At 40.2% G+C, this 23,257-nt stretch overlaps 1 protein-coding gene across 2 annotated transcripts in view; it reads left to right on the forward strand.

The window, feature by feature from the left end:
* Positions 1 to 23,257, forward strand: part of DPP6 (dipeptidyl peptidase like 6) — a 540,763-nt gene that overhangs the window by 115,296 nt on the left and 402,210 nt on the right. The window lies entirely within an intron of this gene.

Genomic DNA, 23,257 nt, shown 5'->3' on the forward strand with positions numbered 1-23,257 from the left:
CTCTCTGTGAATTCCCCAACCCGTATTTGTGTACCTCATTATTCTCATTGAAATGCAGTTACTTGCCCTTATTGCATTACTTTTTTTATTTCTCCAGTTTAAAATCTGTCTGAATTTTGATACTCTGATGTTGACTAATACTATAATGTGCTGGTCAGCTTTTTGCAAAATAAGGCATACATGCTCCCTGTAATGATCTGGATGCATTTACAGGTGGTGCACCCACATTTATTGACTTTGCAGCAGGTAGGGGGAGTGCAGTTGTGCCCTTGTCATGACAAAGTAGAAGCTGATTGCATAATGTAGGTCTGCCTCATCTGGGATGTTATCATCCCCCTTCCAAGCCAAACCTTAGTGGTCCATTAATGTAAACTGCAGAGCTAAGACAAGTGATCAACTCAGCTCCTGATACAGAGGAATTCATCACTTTGCAGAATTACATCCAGTTATATTTTATAAATAAAGAGGTACTACAGCATTTTCCCAAGCATCTATTAATATCCAGGAGATACAAGTGCTAGTGATAAAAATCACTGCAGCATTACCAGTTTCTTCACGGGGAGAATGTTGCTGTCATTCTCTGGCTGAAAGCAAAGCAGAAGAAATTTATTTTTTCTGTAATACTTTTACCCTCCAAAGAAATCAAGGTGAAATTAAACCCATCATAGCTGTGCTGAAAAGTAAAATTTACACAAGGAGAATACCAATGCAGTTCGTGGGCAGACTCTGTTTTCTGCCCCTAGGAAATGCAATAAAAATACAAACCAGCTGGCTGAAATTGGTTTGTGAGTGTTTATGTAAGGCTGTAGGCAGGCCTGAGTCTCATGCATGAAGTATAAGATCACACATTTGGCTTCCACCTCACACTCTCGGGTCCCTTGGCTTGTGCATCTTGCATTTGAAACACACGTGGTTTCTCCCCTGTGCTGTGACCCCACAGGATGTGTGCTCTCCAGCTGCAGCCTGTCTGCATGGTTCTTCTCTTTCACTGGGCTGTGATGCATGGGGGTATATCCACATTTGACAGAAGAGAGACTCCACATCTGAGTATCTCTATAGATTTAATCTTGGCTTCTCCTTACACTTGATTCTGAGTATAGCAGACACTGCCAAACTGGTTTTTCAGTGGTCTGCCAGTGGGATTTTAAGTACTCTGATGCTTGTCTACAGATGGTGTGGTTTTGGAATTGTTATGCAGACACTGTTCTTTTTTTTTTTTTTTTTTCATAGTAGCCTAATCCTCTGTGAAAGAGGATTTAACTAGAAAACAGTTCTCTTCCTGTGAAAGAAGTTGATTGTGGTATTACCCTGTCCTTTCCATCACCTTTGTGGCTGGGGCCAGCTCTGTTTGGTTTTCCTTTTGCATTCACTGATGAGTGACTTCACAAATAAGTAAACTCAGACTATTCTTTAGGGATCTTTGCAGTTTTCATCAGCCTCAAGTTAATTGGCCTATACATCCCAGTGTCACAAAAGAGTTAATGGTTGAAAATCAAAGGCATTTGTGCTCTCAAGTCAGATAAGGAACTGAGGCCAGGTATCCTAGGTAGCTTGAGGTTTTGCAGACATTTAACATGTGTATTTGTTCACATTCTTATGTGTTTTCAGTGCCTTTATTTATGACATTTACATATATTCTACAGAAGTGATACATGCAATTAAGAAACCATGCTTGGTTTATTTTGATTTTGGCATGCTTGAAAATCATTTAATACACACAGAAATATTTCACAGAGAGTTCTAGATAGATTAAATTTGGATTAGACCCCAAGCATATCCCCTGTTTAGAAGCTGTGGTGTTTTGTTTGCTGTGTCTTAAGGCTGGAAAGCGACCCTTAGATAAATGCTCCCCAAGGAGGTATCAGAATATGTGGTTATTGAGGGCCACAGTCTCAGTTCTGCCTTGTCCTTCTCTGGCCCCACTGCTGTAGCAGCCACACGAAACAGCCTTTAAGGGCTTTTTCTTCACAGTACTTCTATGTGAGAGCAGTGTTACAGTCCTTTTAAGAGACTGACAGACACAGGGCAGGATTAATTCATGACTGATCCAGGATTCCTGGTGGAATGTAGACATATGAGGGGTGGACATATTGCATCTTAGCTGGTCATCCCAGTTTCCTACTGAAATTTGTGGAGATCCAGTGAGTGCTCTTAGCAAGGCTTGCCAGAACTCATCTCTATTAAATAGGTGCTGAAATAGATCAAATGACTCCTGACCTGCAGTGGTTATTACTTACAAAGAGAACTTACGTAATGAGCTTAGCTATAAATATTTAAACTGTAGGAGGTTAAAGGTGTGAAATAAAGCTCAGCTGGTCCAGTGAGAGTATAGCATGGCCACCAGCTCAGATGATTAGAAAACCGTGAGCTTACTGTGGATTCCATGTTTATTTCTAAGGAAAGTCAGACACAGTGTTGGCTTGAGATCCTTTCCTGTCACTGTTGGGTTTTAGTTGTGTGACCTTGCAGACATAATTGAGGATGCAGGTTGAAAATTGGCAATGCATTTGAGATAATAGCTCTGTTCATCTAAATATCACAAAGGAGAAGTTTCGCTGTGCAGGAGCAAAGCTGTAGAAGTGAATACATGCCCAGGTAGCACACGTCACACTGGCCTATCTATCCTGTTTCCACAGCAGAGGACAATCTAGAAGGGGAAAATTTATTCTATTGTGTTGAAATGTGGGATTTTTTCTTGCCTGCTGAATGGTTTACTGCATGCTGTTAGTGAAGTTATATGAAGAAGGAAGACTTACCGTGTTGCTATCTGGAAACTCTGAGGCTGGTGCTCAGTATTGATTTAGCCATTGTCCACAGGAACACTAAGAATTATGCCTGCTGTGGTTGTTATGCTTTCATCGTAAAGCCTTTGTTGAGCAGCCTTGGCCAGTAATACTAATGGATGGAGCACTATCAAGCTCACTGCTCTTGTAGGTCAAATGAAGTCTCAGAATTTAGTAGATGCTTGGTGTTTCCCTTCTCAGTGATTCTGCTCACAGTTTTCCTGGAGCAAGTTGTAACAACTAAGTTGTGTGAAAAAAGTTCAAATATCGTGGCTTCAAAGACCCTGCACACGTGAGGAACCTGAACTGACAGTCACCAGAGGCATTTGGAGCTCTCACATAGACATTTCTCCTAATCCTCAGAAGAGATCTCTATTCCAGACCTGGATACAACTGAAGTGGAAACTTGAGAAGAGTTTCTGCTATCAGCAGTGTGTTATCAGCTTTCTATTGTAAATAGGGTTTTTCATCAAAGTTTTTGCAGTGTGGGAAAGCTACTTGCAAGTGGTTGTAAACTGCAAAATTAATGGACCAGATAATTGCATAACTGTGTCATCTGGCATTATCAACAAGTGTTTTTAAGAGCTTAAATTTTCCTGTGACTCTATTGAAAGCTCTAGGTCAGCAGACACTACATTAGTATAGCTGCCTTTGATTCCATTGGAATCAGATATCAGCATGGATAGGTACCTAATTCCTCTTGTGAACTTCATTGATTTATTTGCACACAGCAGCTTTCTTGCTGTGAATGGTGTGTTTTCTGCTTTGCCAAAAGTAAGGAAGAACCATTGATAAAGGATGCCCACAAAGAAGGGCTGCTTTTATTTGAAAAATGTATCCACACAAAGTGAGTGGGAAGATGCAGAGGAATGTAGGTGGTATTTCTGGTGATGGCAGGGTCCATGAACTTGTGGTTAGTTCCTAAGAAAGGTATTGGATCTCAACTGATCTGTTGATCCTGAGGGAAGCTGGTAGGCTTTAAAGGTAAGTGAAAATTTGAGATAGAAACACCTTAAGAAATACAGATCCTTAATGCACTCTTTTCTGTTTTAATCTTCTAAAGAGATTTTCCTATCCCACATAATTTTACTGCTTATATAACAGAAAGAGTCTGCCTGTTGCAGAGAGTCTTGGAATATGGGGTTGTATCATTAATTTTTAAGGACATCTATCATTAGCCTATTGCCAGAAGCATCTTCCATGAGATTAGAATGTCAGCATTTCGGTGTGTTTGTTTAAATGGCCACTGGTGAATCAAGGTCCTTCAGGACCCTGGTGAGCCCTCTGTGTTTATCTGCACATGTGAGCCTGTGTGTGCTGTCTGGTACATTCATAAACAGCTCTGGGATTGTAACACTGGCATCCACCTCTTAATAAAATAGCCACAAGCTTTTCATTCACTACAGACAGCCTGAACGCGTGCTCTGCTCTGCTCGGTGGGTTTCTCCAGTCTTGCTTTGTTCCATGTGGAGGTATTTCCTGAAAACAAGCATCTGTTGCTGGTAACATCATTTTTTGGTAGTGTGAACTGAGATGTCTAGAATTAGTACAAACATAAATAAGTTAAAAAAAGATGCAAAATAAGAATACTGAGGGGAATAAAGAAGTGCTTGAGTTTATTCTACAAAAACCTCACGTGTTAGACATGTCCAGGGTTTAAGTTGTTGGGGATTTTATTTTCTCAAGATCAATTTATTAAAATGTATTTAAGCATCATATGTGAATAATCATTGTGACTGAGAGCCCTCCAAGAAGCTAGCAAAGAGCAGCCTATCATGATGCTTGTAAATCTTAAATTTAATATAAATGTGTATCTAGGAGCAGAGAGGTCTGAGACAGAGAGGTAAAAAACCCTCACATAAATGGCCTTATGTTAAGTCTAGCAAATTAAAATTCTCAAATGGAATTATTCTCTGACCTTTTATCACCCTTGGACTATGCTCAAGTATTTTAGTGAGCAACTTAATGGCAAGAGTTCTTCTGCCTTCAGTGAGGATTTCATCCTGCCTGTGTTTGAGATACGCCACAGAAGCCTAACAAAGGCATTTGTCTATTCTTGGAAGTCGATGATGAGCCTTGTAGTCATTCCCATACTTCTTTCAGTGGAGAAGATCACGCACACAAAGAGAAATAAATCTCCTTTGTGTTTTCATAGTCTTATGGCTTCGTACTTCAGGAGATGAGGTGACCTACTTAGGGGAAAAAAAAAAAAGACGGTAAAAGAGAAGTAAAGGACAAAGGAACAATAACCAAGTGTGGATTCATGAAGAGTTATAGCAGAATAAACTGATCTTTTTTGTTTCTGGAGATGTGATTCAACCTGCTTTCTGCTTGGAGCTCCCCACAGCTTGGTTTGCAGAGATCTTGTGGAAAGTGAACATATTAAAGATGTCAAACTTGTGGTTAGCAGGCAGCATGACAGACTGGACAGAGGAGCCTGGAAAGAGACAGTTTTACTCCCAGCTCTGTGACTGGTTTAGATGAGTGTATATTAGTTCTCTCTGTTTCTTTTCTCACCTCCCACCTCTCTTGCTTCTGAAGACTGTAAGCTCTTCAGAGCCAGAATTGGCTTCCACCATGTATTTATATGTTGTCTGGCACACTGAGACTCAGGTCCCAGCTGTGGTTCCTGTATGCTGCTGGAATATAAATAATAAACCTCTATTTTCTTTCACTAATTCTAACTCTGCATCTTTTGGTACTTCCTTAGTTGTGCTCTGTTATTTTACAAGATCACGGAGACATTTCAGGGAGTGCACGCAGTCCTTGCCTACCAGTTATCCTACAGATGTCAGAACAGAACCCCAGTAGCTACAGCTGAGCTTAGGATGGAGCATTACCAGAAATAAAAGTAGAACTGGTCCCGGATGGCCTTTCAGTAGCGATAGGTGCAGTAGTGGTGAAGACTTTTCTGTAAATGTGCTGCTGTTTGTTGTGTACACTGAACTGATAGGTGAAGAAGGTCTTTTGGCCAAATGCAGCATCTTTCTCTTGCTGAAACAGTACTCACATCACAACACATCTCAATATTCACAAATATCCCAGAGGATGTGCCATTTCTGTATGAGAACAGTCTATAAAAGCTCTGAATCTTTGCAATTTTACCACTCCTTGCTTTTGTGCCCACTGTGTATAAACAATGCAGTTGCTTCTCTCCCTGGAAGTCCTTAAGAATGAGCTTCAGCTCATAGTGGGGCTGCCCATCGGCTGTCTCACATCAGGGGCTATTAAAACTTGACAAAGGAAACTCCCTGGCTTCATTCAGGGAATGTTTTGGAGGGTGCACTAGATCCACAGAGTTTTTGTCCTTCAAAAGTGACAGCTTCAGGGAGATTCATTCTCAGCATTCAGTTCAGATATCTTAGAAAGGAAGCTGGGTCTCTATAGCCAGTGCAGAGGGGAATACCCTCCCAGAGTGTAATTTCAGAGCTTGTAAGTTTTAAGTATGCTTAATTCCATTGTCTGAAGACCCCAACTGCAGATAGTAAGTATGTTTTTCTAATGCTCCCTCTTGTTTGCTTCTTTTCCCCCCAATTTCCAAAGAAGTTGAGGCACCCAGAACCATGTTTGTGTGTTTCTGTCTAATTTTGCCTATTTGATCAATTTTATAACCAGCTCTGGCAAAATGGTGTGAGGGTAGAAGTCTATATTGCTACAATTTTCTTTAAAAACAGGTAGTTTGGTAAGAAAAGACACCATTCGTAGACCTTCAAAGGGAGACCGCTATGTGATTTTTCTGTCTTATCAAGCACTGGAGGCTTTCTAAAAGAAGAGCTGTTATAAAATGCACACCTGCAGAAAAAATTCCTGCTGGAGCTGATACCTCATTGGACAGTAAAGGATTTAACCATTACCTTTGTCTAGCTGGAAAAGTTTGCTTCACTAGTTCTTCTCCACAAAAACACGTGTTGGGGTTTTTTTTTATGTCCTGCTTTTATGGTCTGCTTTTAGGCCAGTTTTGGCTTTTCTTTTTGTGACTGGCAAATCCCAGTACTGCCATCTGTGAGCAGCAGTGCAAAACACCATCTGCTGTGAATGACTCTCATTGCTCTGTACCCATTAGAACCCCACCAAAGATATGAGTTAAGATGCAGTGGAAGGCTTCAGGAGACAGAAGTGCAACTGGAGCAATGTTTTGTGCCATACGTGATCCCACTGGCGCCAGGAGGATTATCTGATGTTTAAATTAGCATATAACCTGACCTCAGCTGTTTAACATTAAGCAGAGGGGAAAAATCTATTTTCATTAATCATGGTGATGGTGGATGTAAAATGCCTGCATTAAGTCATTGTGATAATTTAAGAAAGCAAACGTTGCTGCTCTGATTTGAGATGGTAAGAAATAGGAAGGAAATCTGCAGTAGGGAAATTGGAGAAGTGAGTGGTATCAAAAACTGCTTTCATGCAATGCTTTTTGTGCTGCATTAGTTTTTTGCATTGCTTTTCTAAATGGAAACCAGTGTAATTCCAGCTTGAAAAGAACAGTGCCCAGTTGTATTAAGTTTCTGGCCTGCATTGCAGAGCCCTCTGGCAATTATATGAATAGACCACTAAATTTAAGCATTCTTCTGCCCTTTTGACATATATAGAAGGTTATTGCATTTCCTCTGCATATTTGCTGTTCAAATAGTAGAAAGAAATTTGATTGTTGCAGGTGGTCAGTACATTCAGACTTATAACATTTCTCAGCTTATAATGTCAGAGCCTAGGCAGGGAAGATAAGCAATGAAATAGTATTTTGAACTTCTCCCTTTTATGGGTCATCAACAGAAGCAGGTTTTGGAAAGATTAAAATGTATTTTGTAGTTGCAGTATTCCATATATTTTACTGCATTGTAGTACACTTGTGAAATGACTGGTGGTGCTTTGAAATGTCTGTGGTGCTCATTTCTGCCAGAGTCATGAAAGATGTGTATAGACAAGGGCATCACAGGTAAAATTCAGAGTGCAGGAGGAGAGTGAAATATTGCCCCATTGTATAAATAGAAAAGCTTACTAAAACATCAAAATACTGCTCATTTAGACAGCATGCTGTGGCTGTACTTTCTTTACAAATAAACAAGAAGCCTGGTTCTCTAGATATAAATAATCCCAGGAGTGAACATAATATCTCATAAATGTTCTGCTCCCCTAGCCGGTACCTATCTGGGCTTAATTTGCTGCTCTTGGGAGAATTCAGTTCTTCTTTCAGTACACAGAGGCCTAATATCTGGAGCCTGTGAAAAGACTCTTAGTGGACTTTGGATCAGGCCTGAGTTCCAGCTTTAGACTGTTGAGAGATTGGAAGCCCTGCATGTCTCCAGTCTGAGCTGAGGCTCCAAACTTGGCCATGCCAGTGCTTTGTGTCTGTATGTTTGTGTGCCCCAGCATATGTCTATACAAGCACTGAGGTATTTGGGAACATTTTCAAAGTGGATCTGGAGAGCTGGAAGTCAGCTTCTCTCTCTAGTCATGGAGATTAAAGTGAACTGCCTGAAATTCATCTACAGCAATATGGAGGCCTTGAGGGTAGGATGAGGAGGCAGGTATTGTCTGTGCCTTAGAAGGAAGGAATTGCATGTGATTTCCTTTGTATAATGCCTGTTGACCTTCCTTTTCAGCTGCCTTGTCCATGCCTGGTTATCTCTGAACAGATTACTGTCACACTGTCACAGGCTGGCTATGGAGGTGCACACTTCCATGTGCATTTCCAGATGCAAGACTCCTCCTTCTGAGGAAAACATTTTGCTTGGCATGGCCAGCCCAGGATGTCCACTGGTCATTTTGAGGTCATGGATGGTGCACAAGATGCCAGCTGTGATCTGTTGGGCTGGGAGCTTGTCCAGCACAAGGATCAAGCTTGCATCAAGCTTGCATCCTCAAGCTGAGATCAGAAGGGTGCCTGACCTGTGTGCCCATTAAGAGCTAAGGCAATTAGAAGAATGTTCTCCAGGACTCTGGAATGAGTTTCTGTTCAAAGGACTGAAATAACCCATATTTAAAGAATTGGAGTATGCTGCAAAAGGCAGAGTGGACTTCTGCCTGCACTGAAGCAAGTGATAGCTCAAAAATGGTTTGCTGCCTGAGTTTCTGTGAAACTGATGACTTTAAAGCTGATCAGATTCTATTGAATAGTTAGTGATGCTGGGGCACTGAGACCCATGGAGAAATAAATTTGTGAATTGTTTTAAATCTAAGTAAGCAAATACATTGTCACAGCACATGAAGCATTTCCATTCTGTTTTTTATAAGCTACCTTTTCCTCCAGAACAGCCTTTCCTCAATGCTGAAGACAGAAAGCACCTCAGTGATTTGGTCTGATGACTTTAAGAAATGGATGTGATTCGTTAGACACTTCTAGGGATCCTGAATGAAAACACAGGGTTGTTAAGTCTCAATTCTGCTTTGTATGTTTCTCACTCTGCCTGAGGAGCAAAAGAAGTTGTGAAATATTGAGAAGTAGTGAAGGTTTCTTCTTAACAAGGAAGAGAAGGATAGAGCTGGAGAAAGCAAGGAGTGAAAGAAGGATTGTAACTCTTCACAGGGTAAAGGTGAGGATGGTAGCTCATGAGGTAACCATACTATAAAGCTGTAGCCCTGATCTTGCAAAGATTTCCATGCAGACTGAACAACATTTCTTACAGAAGTTGACCATATGATCACATTATTAGGATGTCCCATTTCTAAGGATAAGCATTTTCAACCTCGGGTGCAATTCTGCTATCACTGAACTCAGTGGGGAACTCTGCAGGTGCTTTGCTGGTGCATGATAGATGTTTGAGCAAAGGATATAATGCACGAGCACTCATGTTTTCCTGCCAAAATTGGGTAGCAGATTGCAATTCTGGAGTGTGTTCTAGCTTCTTGCTTTCCCTCCCCTCCAGCTGTTAATTATTCTTCCTGGTTTATATCTTAAGGGAGGAATTATTTATCTTTTTCTATTTGTGTTTCGGTGAAACATTAGCAATCTCTTATTAACTGCCTCTGCTAATTATCTCAACAGTAGAAATATTCCTGCTCATCAGTGAAGCTGTGAAGGAAGAATACGGAGCAGGAATAATTAAATCACTTTGTTGTCCCCTTTCTCTGCATGCTGCACACAAACAGAGTAAAAGGATGGAAGATCTTAACCCTGCTATGCAGAAAATGCAGTGCTCAAGATCTTCTTGAAGGAGGGAAGATGTTTTGAAATGCTTCTGTGGAGAACTTTGGGGAGTTTTGCAGTACGCCATAATTCAGTTTTTGCGCAGTTGTCTCTTTCCTGTGTGCATTCTCACAAAACAGCCACATGCTCCTTACAATGAAATATTTCAACCTAAATATTTCAATGTTTTAAAAACATTTGTGTGTAGGAAACCAAAGTGGTTAATGTGAATGTCAGTGCCTCTCATCTGTAATGAGTGCTTACAGGAGTCCTCTGTGATACCAGGAGGAAATTTACAGGAGAAAAATTAGAAATGTTACCCAGCATGTTACTGGTATATTTAAACTGAAAAAAAATATAAAGTAGGAGTATTTATTGTGCAATAAAAAATGAAATTATTTGTTTAAAAAGCTAAGGGCTTCTAACAGTTATCTACTAGAAAACATTTTGCAATGGCAGACTTAATAAATACCCCTTTTCTACAGTGCTGTTTGCCACAAAACATAAATCCTTTTTGTTAAATAGGATGACTGAAAGAAAGCAGAGTTATGGAAATACATGACTAATGAAGAGAAGGTGATATGAGTTATTCTAATGTGAAAGGCTCTCTCCTAACTCTAATGCTGACCTTTTCCCAGTGAAACTCATTTACAGTGTTACATGTTACCTGTCAATAATTTCAAATATTCTGGTGGTGGAGTCCATAACTCTTAGCTTGAATGTGTCTTCTAAAGTAACCATGACCATTTTCTGAGAGACGGAGAATTCTGATCATTTTTCATGCATAGACAGAACTAGGACAAATGTCTGTCCTTGGGATCCAGGTGCTTTCCTGCCATTAATCTTCACAGCCCCCTCTGGGGTAGGTGGAGTTTGTTGTGCACACATTTTATTCCTGGGGAAGTGAAACAGAATCAGAGAAGCTTGCCCAAAATTTAATTCTGGTCTGACTGAAGTTAATAGGAGGTAAATGCTTTGGTAAAATTTGTTGGAGGCACAATTTCTCGTATAGTAAAGATGCATTTCAACAATCAGGAGTCTGTGCCTCCAACAGCCAAATCACTTGGCTCTGGCCTGTTTGCTGACCCTTCTTGTATGTGTAGGCCAAGCTGGACCTCTCACCTGTGTGAGATGGACTCATATTTTAAATGAGGCCAAGATGGTGTTCTACCTTATTTTCCTATTTTTGTCTTTCAAAAGTCCTCACAGCAGTTCTTTAACTTGTAAAAATTATATGTATCTTTTATTTTCCTCATTGGAAATATTCATCTGGTATTTGTGATCTTGGCATAGGGAAGCAGATAGGTCTTGGCCTAATGTTAATCATGTGTAAAGGCATTTGTAAAGGTATTTAAAAGGATACTATTCTCAATGGAATAATCAGGGCACTGTCTGCAAAGTAATGAAAATTTAAAAATAACTGTTTGAACAACGGAATGTAGAAACGAATAGGCTGTAGGAAAACCCACATAGTGTCAGGATTGTCTGACTATTTCTGACACACTTTTTATAAAGAGGGGGAATATTGACATATTGGCTCTAACTTCAGATGCTTTAATAAAACAATGTCTTGCTACATAGGCTCAGAGATTGCTCCTGTCTCTGTGAAGTGTCCATAGTCGCTTTTGCTCTCTTTTTCTGTTGCTGAGTATTGCAATCTAGCGGCCAAATAGCTCTAGGCTATTAGTGCTAAGGCCAGAGAAGAAGTACACTTTGCAGAATGAATTTCTGTCTCTTCACACCTTCATAAAGTCACCCTCATCTCATTGCTTTCCCTCTGTCATCTTTAGCTGGGAAGGAGAGGCTCAAGGACTTGTTGGGCAGTGAATATGTACTGCAGAAAGATGTTTATCAGGGTGAAATCAATTTTCTTCAAAAATTGGACCAGTTCCTCTCTCACTGCAGAGGACTGCTCCTCTTACTTACCTGTTTACAGACTGTATCCAGCCCTGCACCAGGGCATTCTTACTCTGCTAGCTGATTGCAGTACTTTGACTCTGAGGCCAAGGTTCAGGTAATCATCATCTTTCTCAATAGTTTCAGAAATCCTTAGAACATACCATGTTCTAGTGAGCACCCAGCAAGGAGGTCAGAGCTGAGAAAAACTAAGGCTTCAGGGCTTCAAAAACTTTGCTGCTCAGCTGGGATGGGTAATAAGTCCTGGAATTGTCTGCTCTTTGCCAAGCCAAGGAGTAAAATGAGTTTGGTTCAGCTTAAATGATTTACTTTAATTTAATTTTTTTACCATTCTTCATCCAAATTTCAAAATTTATTTTGGGACATAAATTGGTGTTCTATTCTGTCTGAAATTTACATCTTCTAACCTTAGGCAATAAATCCCCCTCCACCAATGTCTTTGAGCAGGGAATTTTCTTTTAAACTAGCTCTTTTACCACCAGCAGTTTTAACTTGGATGGGTCAACACTTTCCCAGAGTATCACAAAATAGTTCCTGACCAGCTCTCTTTGAGTACCTGGTAAGAGTCAGATTAAAAAACTGGAATTGAACAAACTTTACAAATTAGAGCTCATTTCAGTCACTATGCCTTCACATATAGTGTGATTTCATACATTTCAAAAGAAACATCATTATCATCGTTTATCATTTTTTTCATGCTTTTATATCCTTTTTTATTATAAAAAGGAGGTTCAACATCATAGAAGAACCCTAGATTGTGTTTGACACAGCTCTTCATTTAAGTTGCTGCGGCTTTTTGGAAACATTTTCTATTGTATTTTGGTATTGCTTTATGTTTTACTGACTATTCAATATATTTCCCACAGAGACCAGTTCTGTGTGTTTCCTGTAGTGAAGACTATTCAAAGAGGCTATAATCCTGTAATAGTTTATAGCAAAATCAATTTGATATGCCTTGAAAAATATTCTCTTGTATTACAGTCAAAGGAAATGTGTGTGCAGAGCTGAGAATTTATACTTGTAATGAATTTCTTGAAGTTGGAAATGCATGTGCTTGTGTAATTGAGGGCCCTGGCCCTCTTATGTTTGACTTAATTTTTCCTTTTCCCAGCTCTTTTTAGGGAGAATCCCGTTTTATCGCCGCAGTTAGTTAGGAAGGTTTTTAGGATTTTAAACCTCTATTTCAGAAGAAGCTCTCCTGTTCAGCAGTATTTTGTGCTAATTTAGCTCCAAACGTTTTGAGTGCCTCCACGGAAGTAATTAGGTGAATTGTTGCAGCGTAGCTCTGTGTACAGTACCTGCTTGGCAGCACATCGTTGAGTTAATATTTAAGAACTACTGCAGCACCCTCAAGTGGTGATGCTGATCTGTGTTTACAGTTAGTTTTTTCCCAAATGTTTATTTCTAGGCTTATGGATACTTTCAGTGTTTTAGACTGGCCTGCTCAGGTACTGTCAGTCCCTGCAGTCCTTACTCAGGTAAAGTGCCCACTAAATACAGTTAATCACTTTGGAATCTGAACAACGGTCTTGGGGAAGTTTTCCTTGGATTGTCAAATGATTTTATGGAGGGCATAAAGAATCCTCTGTGCCCGCAGTAACTCTGGCTTTTGGCTAGAATAAAAAACCTGAGAACCCTATAGAAGGAGAAATGCATGTTGGGGTTTTTCTCCAGACTGCGCTTGCAAACATGGAACAACTGTGCATAAGAAACACAATTCCTTGGGCCCACACACTGACCCCGGTGACATCTATGGCAATGACTTATGAGGAATGAATGCTATTTCTTAAGGAATTTTTACTACCTTTGTGGTATAGTTATTTTTCCATTAGCTGCCTATTTTAAGCAAGCAGCTGGGCAGTGGATCAGATGAATGATCCTGGTTCGGGGCCTTGTTGCTTCCAAAATTAGCAAGTGGCACGTCCCCTGGTGTTTCATCTCCTAATTCTGCTGAGCCTTCCCAGTAACAAGAGTCATTACCCTGTAAAACAAAAGGCCATAGGGTAAAGCCTGTGCACCCTCCTGCCCCCAGTACAGACCTACGTGAGCTCCTCTGGTCTCATCCCTAAAACACTGACGAGAAGTTTCATCGCAGAAATTTACTGTAAGTCTTAATGGGTGTTGTCATTACTTTAAGGGCCTTAAGTGAAAACAGCTATCAAAATTCTTACTCTCTCATCACTTAAAACAGTGTGTGCTGGACAGAGTGTACAGAGTGGTGGGAGCGGAAGTGTTCCCTCACCTCCAGAGCTGCTTTGTGCCCTGTGTGCTAATGCTGTGGGTTAGCAGAATGGCACAGCTGCTTGTTTACCACTGCAACTTCTACCAGGTCTGGCATATTTTCTATATGAAACTCAGAGAAGAGGTTTGACAAACACTGTTAAAAATCCCCCAATTTTATTTCAGGAAGGCAGAAGGTGATCCAGACTCTTATTTATAAATTTGTGTTGATCCAAATGAATTTTCTTCAGATTAATATTAATATTTAATTTTAATTTTTTTTTCTTTTTGCCCTCTCTCAGCTATTTGACATAGAAAATAGAAATCACTAGAATTGTAATCTTTGTCCTCCTGTCTTTTTTTTTACCTCTCTTTTAAAAGAAGACTCATTTTAAGTGTGCCATCTCAGTTGCCATCTATATAAGAGACTGCATTATGTTCAGAAGAGAAGCATGTCAGTAGAGGGCAGGGTCCAACAGTAGTGAGTTTCCAAAGGGATCTGATAAAGAAATGACAACTATTTTTCTAATATGAGCTATATAATAGACAAAAACTGTGTGTGATGGAGCATATTTAATTTAATGTCTGTGCTCTGATCTTAAAGGCCTGCTGTCAGCTTAGAAATCACAGGGTGAACTTTTTTATTTTATTTTTTTTTCTATAGAAAAACACTACTGGTAGCAAAAGAGAGAGAGATTACTTTGTGAACTTGCCTTAGGCTGCTCCTAAAATAAGCAGAAAGGTGCAGTCCCACCATGGCTGCAGTACTAAGCTGGGATATGCTGGCAGCCCACACTGCAGCTGACCCACAAACCTATTTTATGACATTTTGGGGTGCGTGTGGGGCTTGCAAGGTGACAGGGCAGGCAGCTTCTGCTGCCTCTTAAAGTAGGTGGTCTGGCTAGAGAATTGTCTGTGGTGGAGAGGGGACCTAAGTTCAGCATGAGAATCCCAGTCAAGGTTCAGTCAGCATAACAGGGCATCCTCAGCCCTGGATCACAAGCTCAGTGCACAAATACACCACAGATAAAGCAGTGCTCCTCTACAGTTCCCCGGAAAAAGCAGGCCAAAAATGAAACTATTGCCAGTGGACTTATTTAGAAATAGGCCTCCACAAGTGTTCTGAAAGTAACACTATTTCAGGCTTAAGAGACTGGGAAATTCCAAAGATTTGAGCTCCTTTCAGGTGTTATCTTTCCTTTTCCATAGGATCATGTAATCCTAGTATTGTTTAGTTTGGAAAAGATCATTGATACCGACTGCTAACCCACCACTTAACCGTGTCCCAAGTGCCACACCTGCACATCTATTAAATACCTTCAGGGAGTGACTCCACCACCGCCCTGGACAGCCTGGTCCGGTGCTAGACATTCCTTTCCACAAAGAAATTTTTTGTAATATCCTGTCTAAATCTTCCCTGATCAGCTTGAGGCTGTTTCCTGTCATCCAGTCCCTTGGAAAAGAGACCAAATCTCCACCTGGCTACAACCTCCTCCCAGGGAGCTGTAGAAGCAATAAGGTCTCCCCTGAGCCTCCTTTCCTCCAGGATGAACACCCTCAGCTCCCTCAAATACTCCTTATAAGACCCAAACCCTGATACAAGCCAGTTTCCAACACTTTCTTGCAAATTCCTTAACACAAAAAAAATCTCTGTGTGTTTCAAGATGAGGCAGATGTTTTTCGTAGGAAAATCCCAGATAATTTAAATTCCTCCGTGTCCTGTTCTACCCAAAACACAGTTTTGCCCCATTTTGGGGTGACTGTCCTACTTTCTTATGTCATCTCTGTTATCCAGCAAATGTTTCCACCTCTGACAAGTTGCTGGCTGCATTTGTCATAATGCGCCGCAAATGTCGGTACCACGTGTTCTTCATCTTCAAGGACCCGTATGTTTCTGGGTGACACAACTAGGCCATGCTCATTGCTTTTGAGGCATCATCCACTTCCAAAAATACCAAGCAACACCAACAGAAGGATATACACCTTTGAATAGGGATACTGTTTTCTCAGTAAAGGAAAGTTTCACGAAAATTATCATCCCCAGAATCAGTAGCAAATTCTGTTTTACCGAGTTACTGGATAGGCAAAGACATATTTAAATTGGTGAAGAATAACTAGAATAAACAATTCTCACAGAAAAATTATAAAGTTCACTCAGGCTCATGAAGCTGAAGAATGTTATAATGTGGTTGTTTATGTGAAGTCATTGAGAATGTAATGTTGAGAAGCAATTCAATGATTTAAGAACCTTAAATTCCAAATAAATGGTGATGCTGGTTCCATCTGCCCATTGCTGATAATGCTCCTGGAGGGGTGGCATCAACCAGTGTAGCAAGTGATGTTTCATCAGAAGTTACTTCCTAAAGTCATGGTGGCCTCATTTTTTAAACAATTGCATTCAGTGTTGGTGCTTTTACAAAATGCAGCTCTGGTTGCGCAGCTGTTGTGTTGCAGACACTGTGATGAACTCAACAGCTGGTTTTTGGACTCTGTTGTGAGATTTTTAGCTGCCTCATTGCTGTTTGCCTGCTTTTGTGAAGAGGAACAGGAGGATCTGAATGCTGCTGTGTTCTTGTATAACTTCGAGGGAATTAGATTATTTTTTTCTGGAAGAACAAACCTTTTGCAGAGATTTGAAATTATCAGTGGCAGTCAGACTTTCCCAGGATTGCCTTTGTCACAGTCTTATTCAGATCATGATGAAGCAGATTGTATTTTTGCACTTGGCAGAGTCCTGAATTGCTTTTATCTGTGTGGTGAAATTATTGAACATCTCTGAAGTTAGTTTTCATTCTTTCTTCAGTTCACTTGACATGCTTTTACAATTCCTTGGCATATGCAAATAAATGTAGATATAGATCTATGTCTAAGTCAAGAGTGCCTAGGTGTGTGCCTGGCTTGTTTCACAAAGCACTTGCTTTATTTGTTTTTTAAAGATATTACTTAGCAAGCCAATAAGATCTCTGCCAGCTTAACTAGCAACTAGAAATAAAATACTCCTAAATTTAGGTACATGTAGTGAATACATCAAAATTCATGTGAATATCCCCTGGAATTTTCCAAAGCAGGAGCTCATATTGATTTTACCATCACTGATCTGATTTTGATAATTCCAGTGTGTATTCCAGTACCTCATGTTGCTGAATACCCTTGCAGAGCTTAGAGCCTGTGGCATACAATGAAAGAGTGCAGTAAAATTAAAAAGAAGCACATATATTGGTGAGTTTAATCCAGGTACATCCTAAGAGGTATTTAAAATGAAAACCACTCATTGGTTGGCTTGTCTGTTGGCCCTCAGCAGCTTTGGTCATAAACTTGTGTTCAATTGGTAAAGACATAATTTATTAATCTCCTATCAGTATTTTAAAAAATGAATGCACTGTTTGACAGCCATTTATAATCTTGTATATTTGTTGTTACATAATGGCAGTTGACCAGAAACATTTACAAACCTCTAAAATAACTTCCATGAGTCTCAGCCATTTCAGACTTTATGTTACTAAGACAGGTGAATTGGACAAATGATGTAATTTGTACTTAGAAAACTATGAGCAAGTCTGTAAGCCTTTTCCCCTAATCAGTTTGTGAAGGCAAATAGGCAGGAAAGAACATGCACCAGCACTAAGATTGAAGAAGCACAAAACATCGACCCATTTAAATTAGTCCCAAATCCAAAAAGGGATTATTTGCCTTTAGGTGATTTCAGGGGACTTCAGAGAGCTAATCTAGAGCTGTGCTCCATAAAGTCCCTGCTCACAGCCCACTTAACTCCAGACGACTGGAACTCATCAGATGCTTTTCTGTTCAGTCTGAAAACTTCCTGAAGTACAACCCAGTGGCAGTTCTGTACATTCAAAACTGCCCATGAAGAGATCCCACAACAGCTCCTCACCTGTCTGTAATCCTGTGGGAGACAGAAACTGGGGTGAGTTGTACCTACAGCCCTCAAGATTGCCTGATCCGGTATTTATTCCTGAAGAATATCCAACATGCTCTCCCACAGGCAGGGGTTTTACACACCTCCAGCATTGCTCCTTTCTATATCAATGCTGCAAGAGAAGAATATCTGAATATGCTGAATCCATGCCAAACTGGAGGAAGAAACATATGTCTGGCAGGGCCACAAGGAGAACAAAGGAGTGGGAGGATATTTTGTTAGCCTAGGTAGACTTTTTGAGATGTCCACTTGTCTAAATATACCTTTTTCCCTGCATATTCATATTTTCCTCTAGGGTTTTCTTTCAGCTGGAGGGTTCCCAAACCTAAAATTGTGTCATTACATCCTCTGAGTATTTTAATAAATCTAGGTTTTGTTTCTATTCCAAGCAACAACAACAACAAAAAAACCCCTGTGAGTTTAGTGATAGCTAGTCTGAGGAGTCAGATCTGTTTAAAGAAAATCTTTGTATTATAAACAAAACACTTTAAATGAAATTATTTTGTCTTGTCTGCTCCCTTTGAATCCTGTGGCATGCATTTGAAATTCTAACTCATTAAATTCCTTCTGTTTCTCCAAGATTCTGCATGCACAAGTTCTTTTTGGCAAGTGCAAACTCAGAATTTCTCCAAGGTATTTTGCTTCTGTGTGCTGCCAATTTTACAGTGGTGAATTTGAGAGCAATTGCCTCAGCTTCTCCCAACTTGGGCAATTAAGGATGTGCAGATGTGGCTCATGCACATAAATGGAGCAGGAACCTTATGCATCCCTTTCACATACAGAGCTGAGCATATCTCTTGTCTTGAGTCAGAGGCTGAGGTGACAGAGGGACCATTTTGCAAGATGTTTGCTTTTCTGATAGACCTGTAAAAGCCTACTTTGCCTTTCTGAAGACACATATATCCCCTTTTCTTACTGAAAACCCCCTTGAGAGATCAGATTAATCAGGCAACCTGATTGCTGTCATGGCATATCTGACTTGAGTATCAAACACTGGCAGGTTACAAAGCAGAGAAGAATGTGCCTAGTGGAGAGCAGCTCAGCAACATCAGCCAAGTCTCACATGGATGCCAACAGCTCGTGGCATCCAAAGAAAAATATATTTATCTGTAATGCTTGACTTCCTGGCTTCTCTTGAAGACATGGATTTGGGACCTCATCCTAACTTCTCTCAGATAAAGCTTCCAAAGACAGAATGTTAATTAAGACAAGAAAGACAGTCTGCAGTACAAATTTCTATTGGTATGAATGGCAGTACCAGGTACAGGGGTAGGCCAGAACCCTGATGTGGTGTGCAGCTGTACAAACACATGCACATCAGTGTTTTCTTTTACTTAGGCTTTGCATAAGCTTTTTTAGCCCCAGACTTGCATAGCCATTGCTCCAACTCCTCTCTTATGTGTTGGTTTCTGTGTTTTCTGCCTTTCCTCACCTCTGCATCAACTGCAAAATCATAAAAAACCATATGGGAAAGACCTTCCTGGTCATATGATCTATAGTTTTGCCAGTTGGCGGGATTATGCCTTACAGCACATTTTCTAACACCTCACACAGGCTATTTATAAGTGCCCTCAGCATTAGGACTTTCACCCATTTCCTTTGGAAACAGTCCTGCTCACACTGCCGGGAAGAGCCTGCTGATACTCAGCTACGTGCTCTTGATTTCATTTAATTAGGCCTAGGTGGGTATCAAGACCCTCGGTGGTTAAAATCACCTGTCTGACTGACCACTGAGAGAACATTTATCCACCAGGCATTGGAATTGCCCTCTGGAGCAGCTGATCTCCCTGGTTTTGAAAATGCTCCCATTGTGTGGCTCCAATTAACCTTGTACCACCCCAGCCTGGCTCCCTGTTCCCCAGGCATGTTGGTGCTTTCCGTCTCTGACAGTTTTTGGTGCATTTCTTCCCTGCCTCTTTGACCTCACTTGTCTTCATCTCCTTTTCTTCTCAGCCCTCCTGGTTACTTCACTGTGTCCCTGCCTCTTCTATATGCTTTTGATTTTTTTATTCTTGCCTCCCTCTGGGCCCATCTCTAGTCCTGAAGAGCCTTTTCTTCCAGCCAACTTTCTTTTTTCCCCAAAATCTTGTATCCCGTAAAGCCACTATTGTCTGCCATTCCCAGTACTTGAGTATATCAGTGTTTTATTTTCCCCACAAAAGCTGTCATTCAACCACTTGTGGAAGACTGAATTATTCTTGGAGTTCCCAGAAAACTAATTTTACTAATGTTTCTTTTAGTCCAGCCTGGAAAGCTATTTTAGGGGCCTGTGAGGGTATTTTTCTAAATAGTGTGTGATTCCAGAGAAAAATATGCTTCTCTATGTCCTAAGCTCACTCACTGTCCAATGCTGCATTTCTACATCACTTGCTCTGAGATGCTGCTGGCACAAATAATGAGCTAGGAAAGTGAACAGCTCAGCATACTAATTCCACAATAAATGTTGCCCCTCCTCAGCCCTACTGTCACTTGTCTTGACACAGTGCAATGCTCCTCCCAGCACACCGGTGAGATCAAAATGAATGATCAAATGTATCCTCAGGGACTGCTGAACTGGTGCATTTGACACAGGAAAGGGATTTTCTGCTCTGGTTTGGTTGGTTTGGGTTTTTAGTGGACACCAGGCAGCAGATGTATAGAATGCATAAGCCTGGGGCCGTCAGAGATTCATGAGCTGGATGCTTTTATCTTGGCTGACCATGGTAATAGGAGTTAAGATACTGTATCTTTGTCTGTCTAGTGCCTAGACAGTTGCTATTATAAAAAACCCAGATGTTTTCTATTAATAAATACAGTCATTTTAAGAGAAAATACTAACTTGGCCTTTTTGGGAGTGACATAAAAAAATAACCAGGAAATTCTAAAATTCCTTTAAAAGTCCATTGGAAAATTAAAATATAATATTTTAAATAATAAAAAGTGTACTTGAACTATTGAATTTTTTTTTTTTGGTTAAAAACCCACCTAATCAGCTGCTTAATAATTATCACCACTTGAAAACTGGAAACAAGTTTAGCTCTGTCTGCAACAAACTCTGTATTATTTAGATGGCAAGCTCATAAATTGCTTTGTCAGAACAGAAGAATGAAACATGAATAGCAATGCTTGAATTCCCTGACAGATAGAACTAATATCTAAATAAAAAATATCCAGGAGTAATATTGCTGGATTGTTTCTTTGCCAGTGTTATTCTGAGCTGATTTGTCTGAAAACAAATATTTAATGTAAAGTTTTAAAGGCAGTAGGGCTTGGGTTTGACCTGCTTTTGATTGTGTTACATTAATAGTGCTGAAATATGGGGACACTGTTTATTTATACAACGTGGGGGGGAAAAAAAGTGTCATTTTTATCTGAATGCTTTAGAAATGTCAGTAAAACATACTTTGGTGCTGCAGGGAAAATGTCTTAACTAACACACTTTATTTTGATGGAAATGTCACTAGTTAGGAATCAAACCTCCCTTCAAAACTTTGGATACTGAATTAAATATACAACTAAGTGAGGCTTGAAGACACTGTTTGTTTTGAAGTGCCTTGATTTTTATCTTGGGATCTTGTTGCAGAGTTTAGGGAAAGGATTTTTCTTACATATAAGATAGGGTTTAAAGACAAGAACCCTATGTTTGTACTTTTGAAATATTTTGCCTCTTTACACACGTTTCAGAACACAAATTGCTCACTTCTCAAATCTTGCCACGGGCTGGAAAGGTCTTTTGCTGCAATGCAACCCCGGTTCCTGATATGGTGTTTGTTTAGTGGCATTTTGCTGCCATGTCTCGATGTTTCCTGTAGATTTTTTTGGCTCCATGCTTTCCATGCCCCACTGGTGTGCACATTTTATGACAGTGTCTGTTCACAGGACATTGTAGAGGACTCTGGGCTCCCAGTTGTGCACAGATGAATAGCAAATTAACCACGGACTTTCAAGTGTAGGGTAGAGGTGCCTCCAGCACTGAGCAGTGCCTCAGGAGCACGGGGCTGTGTCCTGCCTCACAGGCAGGCAGGACTACCATAACACATCTTTGCAGGGGACAAGCTGCACCCTGAGATAACTTGTGCACAGGCAGTCTGGAGTGCTCTCTAGAGACCCTAATGAAATCATCTGGGTCCCCTATAACTCTGAAAAATCCTCCTGCTTTCAGCAATGCCATCGACAGACTGATCCTGGTGCATCTTACTGCAGGGGGGTTATTCAAGATATTTCTGCCTCCAGCTGCCTGCCCAGCCCTTCTAAACAAGGTCACTCTGGCTGTAGCAGGGTGACAGAAATGTGTCTTGCACTTCCCAACTGGTGCAAATTTTCTTCCTTCACCCACTGTGATATCCAGAACATGATATTAAATTGTTTCTGCTGTCCCCAGTCTGTCATGGAGGGGAGAACTGGAATCAGAAATGCCTTTAAATAGCTGTAATTATTTATTTTCAGGCAAATGAATCACAGCCCAAAGATGCACGATCAGGATATTTTGGTGGATGAGGACCATTTGGCTGTTTGTTTTTCACTGAGCTTTTCAAGTATTTGACATTGCAGTTTTGTATTTCCTTAATGTAATTTTTCCGTGAATTGTGTACACACATATATGTACAATATACGTGTGCATGACTAGGCAAACTCAATTATGTGAAATCTTGGTTCTTGAGAATTAAAACCACAAACAGTGTATTTGGATCTGAATTGGTCCTTAGAAGTTCTTCTGGGTTTGAACTGGGCTGTGATGCTGAATGTTTTCTTTTTTCTGTAATTTCTTTGAAACTCTTTAATTCAGACATTTAATCTTTGGTGTTTTTTCCTGCCTAGTGGTTTCATCTTGCCTTTTCATGGCTTTCTTTGATTATTCCTTTGTGTCCTACTTTTTCCTTAGAAGTTAAAAATGTATTATTTCTTTTAATTTTATTCTCTTGCTCCTTTTTTTTTCAGCACTAGTTGTCACCAATTCCAGGTATCATAAAGCCACTCTTAATGCAGTTCAAGGTGGAATTTAGCTGAGCTATGTGTCCAGATTTTTGGTAGTCAATTTGTGTCTGAAACAGAAGTTACAAGGGGTCCAAGTGGCTTCTGGAAAGTTACCTCTGTTATGATGTGTGTCACTATGACTTAGAAGCCAGACCTTTGCTTCAGAGCATTGTGTGCTCATCTTGTCTTTTAATTAAATGTCAGGATCTCAGTTGTGAAGATCAAAATGATTCCTTCTTTCAAGTTCCATCAGGAAGGCGATAGAGCGTTTGTTTTTGTTTTCTCTCTTGATGAGATAAGGCTCCCTTTTCATCTAAATATTAA

This window comes from Corvus moneduloides, chromosome 1 (genome assembly GCF_009650955.1).
Source record: "Corvus moneduloides isolate bCorMon1 chromosome 1, bCorMon1.pri, whole genome shotgun sequence".
NCBI classification, from domain to species: Eukaryota; Metazoa; Chordata; class Aves; order Passeriformes; family Corvidae; genus Corvus; species Corvus moneduloides.